Raw genomic sequence first — 9,591 nt, forward strand, 5'->3', positions numbered from 1 at the left:
AGATGCCTATCTGCCTAGAATATAGCTGTGTGAAAAGGGTGCTAGGAAGTTACCCCACCCCCTTTTCAGCCAGTGGCCAAGTGCTTGTTCCTACTTGTCAACTGTCCTCCCACATTCAAGAGATGTAACAGGTTCCCCCACATCCAGCACAAGTAAATCCAGTGATCGTGAGTTTATTTCTATGTATGAGGTCTTTACCCTCTCCAGGCATGGGCTTCTCAAACCCTTGGCTTTCCCCCAATCCATCCCATTGGTGTTGCCCCTGCATTTTTCTGTACTCCTCACTCTTGCTACCAGAACCTTATCCTTACCATTTGTATTTCCTTAGAATATTGCAAATGGCCACATTCAATAGGTGCCCTAAGCAACAAATGATCAGGGCAGGTACCCTGAAGCATCTGGGGATGAGTTTAATTGGCTCGCTCTATCATGAAATCTCATACAGCCAGTCAGAGCCTCTGTTTATCACTTTAAGCAATTGGGGGGGGTAGTCAATTAACAGGGAGTGGGGGTTTATCAATCTTTTTAGGGTCATTACTCACATGAACACAAGGAGCTGATTCATGCAACACCATGGATTATTTTAACCAGAGTTAGTTTGTGGAACCTGAATTTAGCTTACAATCAGTGAATCCTGCTTGTCTTAGAAATCCAGCCTTTGCCACTGTTGCTCTTTTCCCTGCCCTACAACCAGAAATCTGATTGATATTTCAGCCTGCCTCAAGTGCCCAAATTCTGGACAAGCCATGCTGTATCAACAACATATCTTAGTCTTAGCTGCTACCAAGGATGGACAAATTTATTGAGAATGAAATTCTGGTCAGCGGCCTCCTGAGCTACCTTACCTGCTAGCCAAGTAAGATGTGAGACTTCCTCACCAGAAATCCAGGAAAAACCCTTCCTCATCAGAAATCCAGGAAAAAAATCTCCTGCTGCCAATTTCAGTGCAACTTCACACACAAACTCAGCAAACTCTCATCCCAGTATTCTGTAGGGATGCCAGGGTCAAGGGGAGAAAATCACATCAGGGCAAAACTGAGATGTGACATCACTGTGTTAACTAGTGCGCTATGATATAGCATAGCCTGATGTTACTTCGACCCCTTTCCCTATAGTTTCTCCTGCCAGCCCAAACCGCAGTGGCAGGTGGGGGAAGCGTGTCTTATGCATATGCCCCAGCAAATTTCCCACTTCCTATGAACACTGTCTGCCACATATCAAGAATGATCCACACTAAAGACCCAAACTCCATAAAAAAAACCCTGATGAAAATGCACCACCTGCTTCTACTCGCATAATCAGCATACTGGTGTGAGTTGTGTATTTTACTATAAATGTATTTTACTGAACAGCATCAGTCAGTATTTGCTGTAATTTAGGTAGGTTAAAGGTACGCAGAACTTTTTTGTGGGAAACACTAGAGCAGTGTGTTTGCTTCCTATATCCAGTTCTCTCCCCAGTTAAAAACTCTCTTCTCGGTTAGAATAGGTTCCTGGTGTAAAGCATTATGTGGAGTTTAGAAAGACCAAAGTTCACTGGCATTGCTTTGATATGCTTGGGATGCATGAAGGAGCTTGCTGGGTTACTGATGGGGGCGGGGGTGGGGTGAACAGAGGCTTGGTGTCAGGAAGAACTGATTGTTGGCAAGAGCAGTTTTATTTTTGAGCTGCTTTTACCAGGCAACTTTGTCGGCAGGCTGGGTGAGAGGTTGTAGCAGGAAACAAGACAAGATTAAGCCAGGATACCTTGTTCTTATGGAGCATGAAAGTCAGCTTCACATTCTGGCTTCAGATCCTGAGCTCAAATGGCTTCAGATTCTGAGCTCAAATGCCTGAGCTCAAACGCATAATTACTGTGGTGGCATGGGCTCAGATGATCAATTAACTATTGTTCATTTCATGTTGTGCCTGATCCATCCCACTGTCCCATGTCAGTTTCTGCCATGGGTCCTTGTCACTTGTCTATTCTCCTGACTGTACTAATGAAATTCTATATATGTATTATTTTTCAGTTCTGGAGAAAAACCCAGGTGAATAAAGGGAAACATATCTCTGTTGTCTAGAGTTTAGTTATAATTTTGGGAGATCTCCAGGTCCCACCTGGAGATTGGCACCCTTAGGCCTGGAAAAACCTTTTGGTGACTTGATACTATCCAACTTGGCCTGGTTGCTTGCTACTGTTCCACAACAGCCACCTTATGAAAGGCAACATTGTGTAGCAGTTAGAGCAGGAGTCTTCAAACTATGGCCCTCCAGATGTTCATAGACTACAATTCCCATGAGCCCTACCACTTGGCCATGCTGGCAGGGACTGATGGGAATTGTAATCCATGAACATCTGGAGGGCCATAGTTTGAGGACCCCTGAGTTAGAGCTTCAAATTAAGGTCTCGAAGACTCAGGCTACAATCCCCATCTTGCTGTGGAAGCTCACTGGGTTTAGGCCAGTCACGTACTTTCAGCCTAACCTACCTGATAGTATGGTTGTGTAGATAAAAAGGAAAAGAAGAGAATAATTTAAGCTGCATTGGACCACACTGTGGAGAAAGGTGGATGGAGAGAAAAATGAAGTAAATAGCATAATAAATACTGCTGAAGATGGGAGGCAGATAAAGGTAAGTTGGTGAATGTCTGGGAAGGAGAGTAAGGGAAAGGGGTGGCATGAGTGGGAAAGAGTAAGAAATTAGAGAAGTTGGGGGAGGCAAGGAAGCAAAAGTGAGGGGAATAGGATAGTTACTCCAACAAGATTCTTTTGGGCTTCCACTTGTATAAGCTAAAAGAAATGAAAAGTGGCATATTTGTAAAGTGTCTTTAGTATCAACAAGAAAGATGGACTATAAGTGACACAAATAAATAAACTGTGATTTAGATCAGTGCTCATGGGAAAGAAAGTGGGGGTTTAACCTTGCACTTAGTTTAGTTAAACTGGGCTTCCATTACCTTGTCAGTCCAGCTTGAAAGGAGAAAAGGCAGGCTTTAAAAGAATAGCTCTCCCTCCCACCACACTTTAAAAACACCTCCAGAAGCCCAATTTCCCTTAGCAAAACTGAGTTCGGTTTGAAATAAATCCTCTCTCCTTCCCAAGTAACCCAAATGTAAATCATAGACATACTCTTTTTACTGATTTTGACACATCTCTTTCGGCCTTCTGTATACATCACGGTTTTAGGTGCACACTTAAGAAGCTTTAAATGAACATCTAGATGTATAAAATGTGATGTATGCTCACTGACCATGCTAAGTTTGCTTCTCTGAAATTAATAAAAAGGCATGCCATGTTAAATAAAAAATTTGCAAACACTCGTTTGCTCAAATAGAAATTCAAATACAAAAGATCCCAAGGTAAACAGCTGCAATGAATCAAACTGAAGACTAAAACAATTGCTTCAAAGTTTTTCACTCCATTCCCACCCAAAAGCAATTCATTTTAATTATTTATTGACAAATTTTTATATTCAACCATAAGTCAAGCTGATAGATTTGCTTTGCAAATATAATGTCTTGAGGATGTTATAAAAACATTTTGGGGAGGAGCTCTGCACACCTTTCTCCCACCCCCAAGACATCTTCAGGTTGGGGTTTTTTTTCTCCCAACCTGGATTTTTCAAAAATTGCTAAACTAGCTATCTCCCCCGCTCCCAAGACAGGGTCAAGTTGTTTTCTGGTAGCTGTGCAGAAAGAAGGCCAGCAGGAAACGTATTATTCCTGCCCACTAATTTTAAACCTCTTACTTTCATTTTTGCCGCTCATTTGTGCTGCAGAGATTTTCCGTCCTTGCCTCCATTTAGTAAAGGTTTCCCACAGAGGCTTCCTCTGCTAGCAGCTCATCCACGCCCAATTTCGCTGTAAAAAGTGCATGAATAAAGTTTGTTTTGCCACACGATCCCACACGTGTCATTTTTCTTTTTGTTGTGGTCTACCTGTAATAGAAAGTAATGCATCTACCCATTGCTTCTTAATGGGAAATAGACCAGCCCTCTGAACGGCTGCGATTCTCATATCATGTTGTCATAGCTATGCAGACACCTCCCTCAAAACAAAAAGAAAAGAAAAAATGAGACGTGTACTAGATCACCAGGCAAAACGAACTTTATTCATCTACTTTTTACAGTGAAATCGCATGCTGATGAGACGCTAGCAGAGGAATCCTCCATAGGAAAACTTCACCAAATGGAAGCAAGGATGGAGAATCTCTGCAGCAACACAAAATGGCTGGGGTAACAAAATGAAATGACAAGTTTCAGTTAGCTAGTGGAGGGGGACAGGTGAGAAAAAGACCCACTTTCACTGGCAACACTTTTTTGTCCATGCTGGGGAGACAAAAAAAAGCCAAAACTTTTTTTAGCCTACAAGATGTTTTATTTTTGTTGTCCAGAAAGGACCAGTGTGACCCTTTTGGGCTCAGAGAGATCTTCTAAAGAGAAAATAATGACCACCAAGCATTAGGACAATCTGAGCATCTCAAGCCACACATCAAAGTTTTCTTGCAAAGTGATTTCAGGATGAAAACTACAAAACCGACAATTGCTAAAAAAGGAACTTGCGTTAACTACAACCCAAGCAAAAGAACAGGATATAGTTTTAGTTAGGCAAAGAGGAAAGATCTGTGCAGGTGTTCAGCTATTAGCCTGCTGGACGTCTTCAGGGGAAATGGGCATGCCAGATTAAACAGCAGATATTGCTGCCAACTACGTATTTTTGTAGCCTCGTTTCAGAAAAGCCTCACATAAAGCAAGAGTTCGTTTGCCATCAGAAGAGCTAAGGAGATAGTTATGCTAATGAACTACATCACAAATGCTTGCTACAGCCAATTCACTGTTACATTTTACCCCCTGCACAAACACAGTACTGACTTTCTCTAGATAGATGTGCACTGTGTGAATCAGTCTTTATACACCAAGGGTAAAACAAACTTGTTTCCAACTTTCAAATGCTGCCAGCTGCCAGCCATGATATCATAATTAAATATGGAGAAATCAAGTGAGGCACATGTATGCGGGAACCAGTTTATGGTAAAAAAAAATCCCTGTTATCTCAATGGTAGCTTAACCCATTTCACAATTTAACTGAGCAGCTCTTGGGCAGCTGTTTTTGAACTTTTACTGGAATGTGTAAATTTCAGTGTGGGAAGGCATGAAAGTGTATTGAGGCAATGGAGATGGGTTGGGCAGGATAAATGGATGTAAAATACACAGGGCTTCAGACACTAAGACCCTTTCCACACTGCAGAAAGGGCGCTTCCCCACCGGCAGGAATTCTGCTGGTGGAGGGGTGGGGGCCGTTCGCACGAGAGTGTGTGAGCGGCCCCTGCAGAGGCCGGCGCAAGAGAGCCGCCTCTTCCCTGTCCCTCTCCCACTCACCTCGTCACCTCCGTCGCCCTGCTGGCCTCCTAAGACCTGCCCACGCTGCCCTTCGACCTCCAGGGTTTGGAGGACAGTGCGGGAGGGTCTTAGGAGGCCAGCAGGGTGCCGAAGGCAACGAGGTGAGTGGGAGAGGGACGGGGAAAACAGCGCATTCCCGGCGGTGCTGTTTGCACTGCGCCGCCGGGAATGCTCTGTTTACCAAAAAACCTCCCTCCAGGAGGGAGGTTTTTGGAGGCGGCCTGACGTCGCCCTGGGGGAGGGGGAGGGGAGCCAGGTCGGCGCTGCTGCGTTTTCGCAGTGCCGCCTGTGCGAACGGCTCCCTGGAAACGGCGTTTTTGCCATCCCCAGGGCGCCGTTTATGGCCCGTGCAGAAAGGGCCTTAAACTCAAAGGGGGGAGTCTGGAAGTTCACAGTTGTGCCACAGAAGGATCATGTAAAGAAGTTTGGTAATTTCTTCTCCCAATTGATTTCCAGTGCAGGATAATTGCCCCTCCCTGCATATGTTTCCAAGGGGGTCTAGTACAAAAGGAGGATTAAGATTGCAAGCCTTGGGTTGGGAAATTCCTGGAGATTTGGGGTTGCACTGTGTAGTTCTATAGAATCCAGTCTCCAAATCAGCTATTTTTTCTGGAGAGCTAATTTCTGTAGTCTGGAGACCAGTTGTGATTCCGGATTTCTAGCCCCCATCTAGAAGCTGGCTGTGCTAAGGAGGACTCATGGCAGAACAGAAATCCTTCCCCAGATGATTGTTTCCCCTTCATACTACATTTGACTAGCATCCCCCCCTTTCTATCCCCCCACACTTCCACTCTTCTCTTTCACTCACCCTCCCAATATTTTGTTTTTATTGCTGTGTCCTCACTCAGCTGCTCTCCTAGTCTTTCCTCCATTCAGTTGGGTTATCCCAGGCAATCTTTCTTTTCCTCCTTATTGGCTCTTCACTTCACTTGCAACTGTTGTGGCTTCTTCTTTCTGATTTTTTTCTCTGAATTCCAGCTTCCATTCCTTGTACAACACACCTTTTTATTGTCTGACACCATCTATGGCTGCTGGAACAAATTCCAGCTACCTGAAAGTTGTTGGCAAACTTGTGTTTTCCTCCAGGTGTCGTGGGCTCACCAGCAGCCAGCCAGGATTCCTCAAATGCGGAATACTGACATGATGATCCAGCTCCATCAGAGTTTCAGCTGGTTGAGTCCTGTGAGCAGCCAGCAGTCACACAGGTGGAAGACAGTGCTGGTCCAAGCCAAGAACAGGAAGACAGGGCAGACAGTTCCCCCAGCTCACCTGGTTCTGTGAGGCAGATCAGACATCAGGGCCGTCAGGCACTGCATGCTAAAAGACGCAGTGCCCGCTTGGAGGCCCAGAAGGACTCAGACTGAGCAAGAATGCAGGCATATAAGAGGCAGCTGCGAACAGCAAGCATTGCAGGAGCAACTTTGTGAAACAACCTGATAGTTTCTGTAGTGCCTGCTTTCGGACTGAATATTTGGCTTTGTGGACCCAGACCGGATTGATTGATCTGTTTTTGCTCAATGTATACCCCTTACTTTGGACTGCTTTTTTGCAGAAGTGAAAATAAGCTTTCTATATTCTCTGCCTGTTTTCAGCAAATAGCTGTAACCAGAGACTCCTGTGTACTCAGCCAATCACGACACCAGGCTACTAAAATATATATCTTTTATTGGATTAAAAATGCATATCCTACCTTTCCTCGTGATTCAAGGCAGCTTATAATAATATACATTTTAGTTTAAAACCAAGAATTAAACAACAAACCTCAAATCTACCCTGCTGTCCCCCCCTCCAAATACCTGCCAATTCAGACTCCCTCAAAAGCCCTGGCAAACAGGGCTCCCATGGCCCTTCCTTTCAGATTTTTATTTAATCCTTAAGGGGGCAAACTTGGCTGTAATAATGTATAACTCAGAAAGTGATGTGAAAAGAAGGGTAGTTGAAAAGTCTAGTATATATGATAAGGCTAGACATGGTTCCTCTAGAAAATAAGTTGCTTCTCTTTGCTCCAGGTTCCACACCTTGGGAGATAACTTCTTCACTGGGGGTCTCTTCACTGGGGGTCTAGAGAAGGCTAAAATCCTGCTGTTTTGTGTAAACCCTGAGACTTGGCAAGCTTATAACTGTATGTTTCATTTTGTTGGTCTTAAAAATCTAGCTGCTTACACAAAAACCCCATGGATATTTCAATAGGTTTGGCACACTTTACTTGAGAGAGGGCCAGTCTTGGGAAATCAGCCATGAGTTGGCACTACTCAGGACTGAGGGGCATTGACAAAGAGGTGTATGAGAGTTTACAAAGACTCTTCACATCACTGTACTCCAGATTAATTTCTCACATATCTGGGCACTGAGCTACACTGGCATTTAATCTCTCCCCCCAACCCCTGTATTACTAAAATAAACAGATGTTGGGTTTTTTGAGTGTAAATGTAAAGAAACACCAAAGCATATTACACTTTTGATTTTACATAGGAGTGTTTTGTGATCACAAGGAACTGGACTTGGTCACTCAAACACCAAACTGTTGCTGAAATTGGCTCTTTTGGTGACAAAGTGTTTGGATCTGTAAGTCACACATTAGTGTGGAAAATGCTTGTCTTTTGTCAGGGGCAATGAATGCAGATTATACTGCTATGTTCTTGACCCAGCAGAAGAAATCACTTGTAAAACAGAGCCCCACTTCAGATATGATACTCTCCACCACACACATAATGTAATGTATTATGTTAGTCATATGACTGATGACTTGGTGCTATCTATCACCCTCCTTCCCATTTGGAGGAGAAAAGATAATATAAACTGACCAGCCTATGGTGTTCTTCTGAAGAATCCTTGCCTCATTGTAGCTGCCTCATTGTGCAGCTGGGGAAGGTACCTCTGCTATCATGGAGAAGACAAGCCACATTAGAACCAGAGCTCTGTTGTACAATAAAGTAGATTTCATTCAGGTACTGACAATAGTTCAACACCGGTCAACTGCAGCACAACTGCCATTATTATCACACACAGTCACAACGGAGGTTCCAAATGACATTAGTAATAATCTCCTGTTCTCTTCCTGCTATTTTTCCATGAGCTGATTTTCAGAGGCATATCTAGGGAAAATGTAGCCTGGTGAAAAATCTGAATTTTACACATACACCCTGTATGGGTGGCTGCCCTCCCCACCATGACCAAACAATCTTTTTTTGCATCAGGTCTTGAAATCAGCTCATTTTCCACCCCCACGTGACTAAATGGCTGCAGCACGGGGACATTTGACCCCATACGTCCCCCTGGACGGTACACCCCTGCTGATTTGTTATGATCAGTTTTACATTATGGTGCAATAGGAGCAGTTTTGTGAGTGGGCCTCAAACTATTTGGGGAGTTGATCCTTTCTGCCCAGTTATCACTGAGCAGAGCAGTAAGAATTGCTTACTCCCACCCCCAACATCACTGGCACTACAACTTTACTTAGCATTAACTTTACCAACTTTATCATTAACTTTACCATACTTTACCATTAAGAGTTAGTGCCATTTCTCTCTGTGCTATTTCCAAGTATGAATCCTTTATTTGAGAAGGAGCACCTGGACGATCTAGCTAGAGCAGAAAACTGGCTACAAAATTACCTATCTACTTGGAACCTATTGTTATGTGTGTATATTGGCTTGTTTAGGCATCAGGCAGGGGAACATAGTACAGGGTTTTGCAGGGTGGACTCCCTGTTTAAAAGGGAGCACTGGGCAAGACAGTTGTCCTGCATGCTGACCCCCTCCCCCACAAAAAAGGATGATGGGCAAGAATAGCAGTTTCACTGCTTCTTGCTTTATAACTGGTTCTGTTACTTTGGTAGTTCCTAACAGGCAGTAGTGGGAGGGATTTCAGTGCCGGCAGTAGACCATCTGTGGAATTTTTGTTCCCCGCCTATACACTGCCAAAATCTGACAAATTTGTAATTAATAAAATTGTAGCCTGATTTTTTCTGCTGCAGTGTATCTGCACTGTCCTTTTCTCCTTCCCCTCCCAGCAGGCCTCTGCTTTGGGAACAAGCTATGAGAAGCAGAGTTGGTTGAGAGATAGTAACTTGCCCAATGCCATCTAGTGAGCCTGGCTGAGGAAGAAAGCCATCAGAAACATCTTTATGCTAAAGAAAAGGTGTTAAGTGACCTGGAATTTGCATGGTTCCTAGTATTCACAACATGTAGTCCCTCAGTTGCGATGGATTTT

The sequence above is a fragment of the Sphaerodactylus townsendi genome, linkage group LG05, assembly GCF_021028975.2.
Source record: "Sphaerodactylus townsendi isolate TG3544 linkage group LG05, MPM_Stown_v2.3, whole genome shotgun sequence".
NCBI lineage: Eukaryota > Metazoa > Chordata > Lepidosauria > Squamata > Sphaerodactylidae > Sphaerodactylus > Sphaerodactylus townsendi.